General features: G+C 43.4%; 1 protein-coding gene across 2 annotated transcripts in view; it reads left to right on the top strand.

The window, feature by feature from the left end:
* Positions 1-226: 226 nt before the first annotated feature.
* Positions 227-11502, top strand: part of LOC141113459 (CMP-N-acetylneuraminate-beta-galactosamide-alpha-2,3-sialyltransferase 2-like) — a 142223-nt gene continuing 130947 nt past the window's right edge. Inside the window, exon 1 of one of the 2 annotated variants that reach the window (XM_073606561.1) lies at positions 227-359. The gene's annotated coding sequence lies outside the window, so the exon portion shown is untranslated. The remainder of the gene's footprint in view (positions 360-11502) is intronic. The other variant, XM_073606560.1, reaches the window with a different exon arrangement.

The raw sequence follows: 11502 nt of genomic DNA, 5'->3' as shown, positions 1-11502 counted from the left end.
TAGAGTTCTTGTATTTTTGTTTCAGGATATTTTCGGTTGTGTTTGTCCCATAGATAAGTGAGCTGAGGTTGAGGTCAGCAGATGGACAGGACCATAACCGTGTGGGTGCCAAGAGGACCAGCTCCAACATAGTTGTGTATAGTGGCTGTATGGAGTGAGTTCATTAACCTCCACAGTCCAGTTAGAAAAAAACATCTCCTGTTAACTGCACTGATGTTTCCTGTCTGGGTGTGGGGGAGGTTCTAGAAAGGATGTAAGCAGCGTTCAGCATACAGTCTATAAGTAAGCTGCTGCCTTCTACTTATTCTGCTGACGAGACAGAATTTCCAGATCGATTTAGGGGTTTCGGAACCCAAAAGGTAATGTCACAATATGGGGAGGGACTAGAACCAGATTTGGCAACATTTTGGATAAACGGTCCACCGAAAAATGATGCTTTTCCATTTTTGATTGAGGTTGGACCTTGAATCACCTGTCAGATTATTATATATCAAAAGCTAGATCTCTCAGAAGACCAAGGTACCTCACTTAGGTACCTTGGTCTTCCTACCTGCAGCAGACCTGACAAAGGCCTGCTCTCCCTTTTTGGATTTCTTATTTATACTATAGAAAATGCAGCGTATGGAGTGAGACCTTGGCTGCAGCAGAAGGAGAATGACTGAGTTGGGGGGAGCAAAACCAGGAATTGGGACACAAAGCTGCCCCCCAGGGGGTGTATGCAAGATATATATAAAGGCGATGTGTCATTTCAGCATCTACTAAAAACTGAAATTTTAGTTTTGCGTGGATCTGCCATTTAAAATAATTTCCAGGTACACTTTGATAAAAAGAAATTCACAGCACTGTCTAATGGTAGCTTCTATTTGTTCCGTTAACAGAATTTTATATTTCAAACTAAATCAGCTAATTATCAAAATAATGTTTGTTGTGTTTTATGATGACTTTCAGATTAAGTTTTCTATTGTTGAACTGAAAATAGATTGCCTGGAAATATCACCTTTTGTTTTTTCTGTTTCAATCAGATTATGTGTAGTATGTGACAATCTGTTTTTCTTTTAAGAATTTTTAGAGATTCAAGTCACATTATTATTTTAAAAAAATAGCATTTCATTGTAATTCTCCCTCTGTGATTCAATAAGGGCCTATATTGATGAGTGTTGTTTTCCTGCATTTGGATTGGGTGTCGGACACAGATCATCAGCATCCCAATGACTTTAATTGAGCAGTTCTGAGGCTTTTTTTTACCTGTTTTGCATTGTATTGCGTTTTTTTAAGGTGCAGCATGTCCTATTGAGGTGCATTTGAGCTGCCGGTAAAACGTGGCCTTGCTTTGCTGCAGGGAAAAACGCAGCGGTTGCTTTGCCTGCAGCTTAAAATGGTTGTAAAATCTTAAGGTTTTTTGCCTTTATGCCCCGCTGTCTGTGACAACAGACGCAGCGGCGGGACTCGGGAGCGAGCACGCATGGGTTCCCCCATGGAAAGGGGGTGGGAGCACCCGATGAAGAGGAGGGGCTTGAAGCGCCAGCAGGGGACCCTACAATAAGAGGATCGGGGCTGCTCTGTGCAAAAGTATTGCACAGGGAAGGTAAGTATAGGCATGTTTGTTATTTTTCTAAAAAAAAAACAATTGTGGGTTTTCAAACCCTTTAATCTCACCTTATCTATTTCCAGTCTTTAAGACGTACCTGTATGTCCTTGGGAGACAGTGGTTATATCAGGAGCAGCTGCAGCCAAGATCCTTGTAAAATTGTAGCTGGAAATGGGCTTTCTGGAAAGCGATCTGAGCAACTCCACAGCTGCCCGAGCCCTTTTACAGGACCCGGTAGGGCCCCTTCCCTTCCTGCCGCTGGCATTTCTGGGTTCTCCTATTGTACCGGTGAGCCTGGGCCTGCCACACTCTGTTGGGCCAGCAGCAGACAGAGGACAGGGAGGAATATCAGCCCACCTCCTTGTGATGAATGAAGCGACAAGAATTAACGGCCAGTGAAGCAGCCCATCAAAGTGATCTTGGTTTGATTGGCTGCTTTAGAGGGCAGGGGACGGGTTAAGGGGTATAATAGACCTCAGATGTCTCCACAAAGAGGGCCTGTCACTGCCCCAGCAGTCACAAGGGTGACTCAACTGATCACAGATTGGGGTAAAGGGCCAATCACAGCAACCCTTTACCACGTGATCAGCTGTGTCCAATGACAGCTGATCATGATGTAAACATAAGCCGGTTATCTGCATTTCTTTGGAGAAGAGAGCCATTAACCAGCTTGTGTTAAAGGGACATCTACACTCATAATCAGGGTAATGATTATCAGTGTCCTGATTATCAGTTCATTCTCAATAGTGCCCACCAGTGTTTCCTCATCAGTTCCACCTATCAGTGCCCATCAGTTCCACCTATCAGTGCCCATCAGTGCAGCCTCATCACCGAACATCAGTGAAGGAGAAAAATTACCTGTTCACAAAATTTTGCACCAAACTATGAAAATGTTCTTTTTTTTTTTTTAAATTTGTCTTTTTTCGTTGTGTTTAGCAAAAAATAAAAAAACCCAGTGATTAACCACTTCAGCCCCAGAAGGATTTACCCCCTTCCTGACCATAGCACTTTTTGCGATTCGGCACTGCGGTGCTTTAACTGACAATTGCGCAGTCGTGTGACGTTGCACCAAAACAAAATTGACATCCTTTTTTTCCGCACAAATAGAGCTTTCTTTTGGTGGGATTTGATCACCTCTGTGGTTTTTATTTTTTGCGCTATAAACAAAAAAAGAGCAACAATTTTGAAAAAAAAAAAAAGCAATATTTTTTACTTTTTTCTATAATAAATATCCCCAAAAAATATATTAAAAAAATATTTTTTTCCTCAGTTTAGTCCGATATGTATTCTTCTACATATTTTTGGTAAAAAAAATCGCTATAAGCGTATATTGATTATATTGGTTTGCGCAAAAGTTATAGCGTCTACAAAACAGGGGATAGATTTATAGCATTTTTATTATTATTTTTTTTTTATTAGTAATGGCGGCAATCTGCGATTTTTTATCGTGACTGTAACATTATGGCAGACACATCGGACACTTTTGACACTATTTTGGGACCATTGTCATTTATACAGCGATCTGTGCTATAAAAATGCACTGATTACTGTGTAAATGACACAGGCAGGGAAGAGGTTAAACACTAGGGGGCGATCAAGGGGTTAAGTGTGTCCTAGGGAGTGATTCTAACTGTGGGGGGGATGCCCACTAGCCCTGAAAATTAAAGGGGACGTACAGGTAAGCCCATTTGCCCACCGCTGCCATTGTGCCGACGTACGATGTATATCGATCGGCGTGCGGCGGTCGGCAACTGGTTAAATAACACCAAAAGAAAGCTCTACTTGTGTGAAAAAAAAATGCAAAAAATTTCATATGTGCATGTACAGTGTGGCATGACCGCGCAATTGTCAATCAAAGTGCGACAGCGCTGAAAGCTGAAAATTTACCTGGGCAGGAAGGGGGTCAAAGTGCCCTGTAGGCAAGGGGTTAAAACAGCCAAAGACCGGCAACCTGGAAGAACCCAGGAACCTCACAGGTGTCAAACCACTGGAACCAGGTTAAGTATGTGCGCCTTTAGTTCCGCTTTATTAGGACAGGCAGCCTTGAGCTCCTGCTATAACAAGAGGGATTTTGCTGACCTGTGTTTGCTGTGCATTGCAAACACATGTCAAACGCAAAAATCAGTGCCCGTTCACATGAGCCAGAACTGCTTCATTTGTTTCGTAAGCCAAGACTAAAATTAGCTAAATTTCTCCATACATTTCTCCACCACTCTGTTTTAGAAGCTAAAATCAATTTGAAAAAATAATCAACCTACGTATAAGCACCTTATGAGGACCATGACCAATCACCGCCACGTCATGCCATATTTACTAAATGGATTCATATTATTTTCCCATAACAGATTCACATAGCTTCCAACTGTCCCTGATTTGGAGAGACTGTCCCTGATTTGGAGCAATGTCCCTCTGTCCCTCATTCCCCCTCATTTGTCCCTCATTTTGGTCTGATCTATATAGTTGTATCTAAAATGCACTTTTTATCTTTCAAAAGTGTTTCCCAGTGCTAAACCTTTCATCCAAGTTCTAAATTGCTGCATTTGTAAATTTAAAAGCCAATATAAAGGAATAGGAGTGGTAAAAAAAAGTCCTTGTGGATTTAATTAAAGGGGTTGTAAAGCTTCGTGTTTTTTCACCTTAATGCAACATATGCATTAAGGTGAAAAAAACACCTTCCACTCTCCGCCCCCCCAACCCCCCCCCCCCCCCCCCGAGCCCCCATTTTACTTACCCGAGCCCCGAATCTCTGTGGGCGCGATCCCGCATTGCTTTCACACAGCTCTAGTGGGCTCTTCATTGGATGATTGATAGCAGTGCAGCCATTGGCTCCCGCTGCTGTCAATCAAATCAATGATGCGGCGCGCCAGGGGGCAGGGCCAAGTGATACACTTGGCTCTAGTGAGCTCTTCATTGGATGATTGATAGCAGTGCAGCCATTGGCTCCCGCTGCTGTCAATAAAATCAATGATGCAGCGCGCCAGGGGTGGAGCCGAGTGGTACACTCGGCGGCTATGGACGCCGACTGTATCACACGGGAGCGCTCCCCCAAACTGACCCCCTTGGGAGAGCGCTTCCCAGAGGGGCATTAGCTCTTGCGGGGAGGAGTCGAGACAGCTGCCGAGGGACCCCAGAAGACGAGGATCGGGGCCACTCTGTGCAAAACGAACTGCACAGTGGAGGTAAGTATGGTAAGTTTGTTATTTAAAAAAAAAAATTAAACCTTTACAACCCCTTTAACCTTTTTTTTGGTTAATTCTCCTTTAAGGGGGTGTGTCAGGGGGCGTGTCCTATGCCTACATACATTTGCAAGTAGGTGTCCCACATTTCCCATCTCAAAATGTTGGGAGGTATAGATTCATTTCTTTTTTAAAAAGGTCAATATGAGTATGAAATGTATGAAAAATACCTGTAGTGCCTAATCAGAATCCTTATTTCATGTTTTAGTTTTGAACTGCATGACAGTTGGAAGATGGTGGGTTACGATGGTCAACAAAAAAAATTTGTAGCACATTTTTCATGCATCAGCCACAGAGATAGAAAATCATGTATGAAGCGTTTTGAAAAATAGTGAACACTTATAAAATATCATGAGAAGCCGTAATTCCTTGAAGTTTAATATCTGGAATATTTCCAGGACAGGCTATCAAAGCTTGGGACTGTCCCTGGAAATGGGTAACAGTCGGCCATTATGCAGAATTTGATTTTAGTGGGTTGCGGGTTTCTGATGTCTAGGTAGTTCTAAAATGAGTAATGTCTACACCGTGCTGTTTCATGGTAGCTGGGGAAATTTGTAATCCTAATTCGGTTATTTTTCTTGGCTGGGAGAGAGCAAGATGAGGATAGTAAATGTTCATGTGTAGGAGCTTTTCCAGAACCAAATTGCTTTTAGACGAAGGGCAGGCATCTGTACTGTTTATCTTTATAATGCAGCCGGGCCTCTCTGGAAACTCCCATTAGAAAATGCTCTTGTTGCAGTCCTCTGTACAAAGGATAAATATTCTCCACATAGTCATTCAGTGTAATGAATCAAAGCTCCCAACTGTCCCTGATTTGGAGGGACTGTCCCTGATTTGGAGCAATGTTCCTCTGTCCCTCATTCCTCCTCATTTGTCCCTCATTTTGATCTGATCTCTATAGATGTATATAAAACACACTTTTTACTATCAAAAAGTGTTTTCCAGCACTAAACCTTTCATCTGATTTCTAAATTGCTGCATTTGTAAATTCCAAAAGCCAATATAAAGGAATAGTAGTGGTAAAAAAGCACTTGTGGGTTTAACCAATCTTGTTTTTTTGTACAATTCTCATTTAAGGGGGTGTGGCAAGGGGTGTGTCCTGTGCCTGCATACTTTTGCTGCTAGGTGTCCCTCATTCCCATCTCAAAAAGTTGGGAGGTGTGGTGATTCTTCCATTGAAGAATCGTATCTTTCAGAAATCATTTGTGCTAAAATTGTTTGTTATGATCAGATTGTTGTGGTGCGTTACCCCACACACATTTGGATTCATTGCATTACTCCAGTCAACAACAACAACAAAAAACTCTATTAAAAAATAAAATAAGAAACCTGTTTTTGGTGAAATATTCAGCTTCAGTCCAGAGATTTTCTTATTACTTATTTTCTGCCACTAGATGTCTTCAATTTAGTCACCAGCATATTTTAACCCGATCCATCTGAGCCCAGGTTGTCCTGGATGAACCCCACCTTGTTACTGGACAGTGAAAGGAGAAGCAACACAATGATGACCCCATCTATTTGTCACTCTGCTCTCTCCTACAAACAACAGGGTGCACTCTGGATATGGCTTTATATTACTAGCAAAAAGGTATGGGGTGAAGAAATGAACTGGGCAATAAAACATAGGAAAGACAAAGAACAGTGTCCTCTAAGTGCAGCAGGTAAAAAATTTAATAGTTAAAGTAAGCATAGAGACACTCACAAACAAGCAACATTTTCCAGCATGGGTATATAGTATCTGTGTTCATCCGCGCTGTCCCGGAGTGATGTGTGGCGTCAATGGCTGATGATGGTGATCAGTTTTCCGGCCACAATCCGGCTACACTGTTGGCACTCAGCGCTTCCGGATAGCTGGAGCGTGCATGCATGCTCCTTCCTCAGGCACCATCATCAGCCAGTGATGCCAAGCATCACCCCGGGACAGCGCGGATGAACACAGATACTATATACCCATGTTGGAAAATGTCGCTTGTTTGTGAGTGTCTCTATGCTTACTTTTAAGGCTGCTTTCACGCTGAGGTGCTTTACAGGCGCTACAGCGCTAAAAATAGCGCCTACAAAGTGCCTGTAAAGCGCCTCTCCTCTCACTCCAGTGTGAAAGCCCGGGTGCTTTCACACTGGAGCGGTGTGCTGGTAGGGCGTTAAAAGAGTCCGGCAAGCCGCATCTTTGTGGCACTGTAGGAGCGATGTATCTAAAGTGTATCTAGAGGTGTAGGAGCGCTCCTACAGCACCACTGCCCATTAAAATCAATCATTGCTATGATTCAGTTTGTGAATGAATGGTAAGCTGCTCAGCGCTTCCCATTCATTCACTGTCCAGTGCAGCTGAGGCTGCAGAGAAAGGGACTGGGGAATCTCTGTCCTCAGTCCCTTTCTCTGTCTCAAAAGTGAGATATTAGGGGTCTGTTTAGAACCCTGATATGTCACCAAAGCCCCTATCCCCTAGACCTATCAGTGCCAGTGTCACCTATTGGTGCCACCTATATCAAAGCAGCTTATCGGTGCCACCTATCAGTGCCAGTGCCACCTATCAGTGCAGCTCATCAGTGTCACCTATCAGTGCCAGTGTCACCTATCAGACAGTGCCACCTATCAGTACAGCTCATCAGTGTCACCTATCAGTGCAGCTCATCAGTGTCACCTGTCAGTACAGCTCATCAGTGTCACCTGTCAGTGCCAGTGTCACCTGTCAGTGCCAGTGTCACCTATTAGTGCCCATCAGTGCCGCCTATCAGTACAGCTCATCAGTGTCACCTATTAGTGCCCATCAGTGCTGCCTATCAGTGTTAGTGCTGCCTCATCAGTGCTGCCTTATCAGTGCCCATAAATGTCACAAACCAGTGCCCATCAGTGCAGCTCATCAGTACAGCCTATCAGTGCCCATTAGTGCAGATTATCAGTGCCAATCCATAAATTGTTAATTGAAAGATTAAAGAGCTTGACTTGTAGTTTTGTTAGCTTTTTTTTTGTTAAGGTTAATCTAAAAGATGGGTTTCAAATGTTTTGACAGGGGCGCAGTTTCAGGGCTTGCCATAGGCGCCATTTTCACTAGATACGCCTCTGCTTTTTAATTACACTAAGTTACAGTCACAGGTTTTTATTGTGCAACATTACAACCTTCCAGCTGCCGGAGTTTCAACGACCAATGGCGTCATCAGTTGATAAGGAGGATGTCAGTTTTCTGAATAGCATCCTTGTTTGACCCTCCCCTGCCTCTCTCCATCAGTGTTGGGGTCACATTAGCTGAGTGATGGAGAGAAATTGAGGAAGAAGAGAAACACTGGAATACTAGTCAGTACCAGTTTGCAAAAGTGTATTTGCTTTTGAAGAATAAATCACCTCTAATTTTGGGTGTCCTACTTGTACTTGTGGATGTTGCTGCATTATGTAAAACTATTAGAACAGCTTTTACATTTTAGAATGGTGTGCCTCAAGGCTCTCCATCATTTTTAAAGGGTGCCACGAGATTGTCCATAATTTTGTAACAAGGTCCCAGGCTTCCTTCGGTCTAATGAGAACCTCCAGGGCCAGAGATAGCTGACATCCTTCTGTATATGGTGGGTTATGAGGCATAGTGGGTGCAAAATAGCCAGAGTAATTGGGCTAGACACTTCTTGAATGCAAAAGAGATTTTATTTCTCTTAACAGAACTTTGGGAGAGAGGGTTAGGGCCAGGACACCCTCAGGTAGTTGCAAGGTTAATTGGAAGACTCCGAGATATCAACAGGAGGACAGCCATGCAGGGAAAGGCATCCAACAAGATGCCACATCTGCACGTATAGAATCGCTGTCTCCTATGGCAACAGTCTTTAGCAGTTCCTAACCCAAAGTATAACGGTTCCTTCACTTCTACTACAATCACTTCTTGTAGTTCTTCAGCTGACTGAGCTCCCAGTCTCTCACTAGGCAAGATGATTCACTGCCACTGGATCCCTTGAGCTCCTTCAATCTTCACGGTGGTATCTTCCTCAAGCATCACCCCCGCCTCTCTCCTGGGTCCCTAGCTTGGCACTCAAGATACCTCTCAAGCTTCACCCCACTGGCCTGCTCGGTCCCTGGCTTGACACACAAGGCTGCTCTGCAAGCGTCACCTTCGCTGGCTGGGTCCCTGGCTTGATTCCCCCTGAAGTTTTCCTATTCTTCACCGTCCCCGGTTGGTGAGAATGCTGCTCCGGTACTTCCTTCAGTTAGTCACTGTGGTCCCTGGTAATAAGGTGGTTGGTTCCTTAGTGGCGACGGCTTCCTCTCTACCTCCGACCATGACAGGTTCTCCGGCCGGCAGAACCGCCACTTCTGGTTGGACTGCAAGCCGCAATCCCAACCCTGCGCTGCTCTCTTGCTTCTGGATAGGCCCTCAGACAGCCTAGCAGCCAGATGTGCCCGGGATAGGCCCAATCTCCAGCCTAGCAGTCCGGGCAATACAACACACGTCCACCCAGACAGCCGTCCGGGAGGCACAGAACCCTGATCACCTGACTCCACCCAAATATATAGGCTCTCCCAGCAGGCCAAGGGATTCAAGAAAACCCCTGCCCATTGGCTGAGATACCGCATATACCCATAATCTCTTCTTGTAATGCCTCTCTCATATCTAATGCCACCAAGTACCCGGCCACCTAGCGGCGAAAGAGAGAAGTGCAGCAATTACAGACTTGAAATCAGTTGATCCTCAACAATTAGCCAAGGTAGCTATACTTGGCAGGTAAATTTAGGAGCAACCCTGCCTAAACTCCAGGGTGCTACAGTTTTTAAAGAGTGCCTTGACTGAAAAAAAGTTGAGAAACACTGGTGTAACATGAGTGTGCAATGCTCTGCAAGCTCCTGTGAAAAATATAATAAATGCACATTTTTCTTTCTGCAAAAATATGGATATTTATTTATTTTTTCCAAAAAGGCGAACTTAGCCTTTAAAGGAAGCCTATTCAATGTGCAATCCTGAAATTATTTATTAAATGAAGAGTGAAGCTATGATCTGTCATTTATTGTTACATACTGTATATGGCCAGCACTAGAGCTTCATAAAATCTGCTTAGATTGATCAACAATTTGAACTTGGCAAAAATTAAAATCTTGAATAAAGGCTATAAATATTTATGGAGGAGGCAGACCTTTCATTCATCTGCCCCTTCCCCATTCATAGAGCACTTTTCATTGCTGGAAGCTATAGTACAGCTTCCATGAATAGAAGAGGGGACAGAAAGGGTGGGCAAAGTTGTCACTGTTCAAGTGGTTGTAAATCTAGTTACGCTAATTTTACCTACAGACAGGGGCGTTGCTAGGTCTACAAAAGATCTGGGGCTAGAGCCCATAGCAGCGAAGTAAAGAGAGTCATACTCTTGGGCGGGCATACACATGTATATAATATACATGTGTGTAGATATATATCTATCTAACTACATATATATATATATATATATATATATATATATATATATTTTTTTTTATATTATTACATAAGGGTCCCCAAAGCCCCCCTCATTACATCGCAAGATGCAAGAGAAGGATACGTTTTAGGGTGAAGGTCCGCTTAAAAAAAAAATGTTAAAAGCTTCCCTTTTTTTCCATCTCAGAAAGTTGGGAGGCATGTTGTAATTCTCAGGAAAACAATTCAGCGTTTCTTACCGGTCCGAAGTGTTCTTTACATTCCACAGACCACCAGTTAGCACTTGTAGCTGGTAACCTGTCACTGTTTACATGCTTGCCCCGGGGCGTCAGTGTAATCAGTCTCAGGTATATGTTTCTTGTCCGAATAAATACTTGCGCCTCCCTCCTTCTCTTTTTTCGACCACTTTTTAGTATAGGGCAAAATGCACTTTATTTGGATAAACCAGATGGAGCCTGGGTTTACATCTCTCCACTTTTGGACTCCTTCTGGGCCAGGCTGGGAATGTGGAAAACAGAAACCACCAGGGACACAAAAAAAGAGCTTTATGGTATAGTACGTTTTTGTTTTAAAAAGTTTAAAAATGAAGCATAAGTTGCACTCACATGTGATTCTGCCAATCCCGGCACTAAGGTGCCTACAGCATGTGCAGATAGATATACCAGGCTCATATCGGAGTGCGATCCACTCCTCGTTCTGGATACACTGGTTGGTAAGATGTCACGTATGGGACCTGGAAATCACGAATCCCCGCTCCATATGTAGAGTTGCCACCTCATCCCTTTAAACCCGAACACATACCACCCAACTTTTTGAGATGGGAATGAGGGACACCTATCAGCAAAAGTATGCAGGCATAGGACACACCCCTTGCCACTCCCCCTTAAAGGAGAATTGTACAAAAAAACAAGATTGGTTAAACCCACAAGTGCTTTTTTTACCACTACTATTCCTTTATATTGGCTTTTGGAATTTACAAATGCAGCAATTTAGAAATCAGATGAAAGGTTTAGCGCTGGAAAACACTTTTTGATAGATAAAAAGTGCATTTTTATATACAACTATATAGATCAGACCAAAGTGAGGGACAAATGAGGAGGGACAGAGGGACATTGCTCCAAATCAGGGACAGTCCCTCGAAATCAGGGACAGTTGGGAGTTATGCGAACTCATATGAATTACACAGGTTCTGAGGTACTTGATTTGATTGTAGCCACATTAGTGCAATTGTGACAGAGAAAATTGAGCACTGTCCGTGATACTTTTTTTATTTGCACTTCCATACAGTTTTTCAG

Source organism: Aquarana catesbeiana, linkage group LG12 (genome assembly GCF_042186555.1).
Source record: "Aquarana catesbeiana isolate 2022-GZ linkage group LG12, ASM4218655v1, whole genome shotgun sequence".
Taxonomy (NCBI): domain Eukaryota; kingdom Metazoa; phylum Chordata; class Amphibia; order Anura; family Ranidae; genus Aquarana; species Aquarana catesbeiana.
The sequence above is the reverse complement of the archived record's forward strand: the minus strand, read 5'-3'. Positions and strand labels throughout refer to the sequence as shown.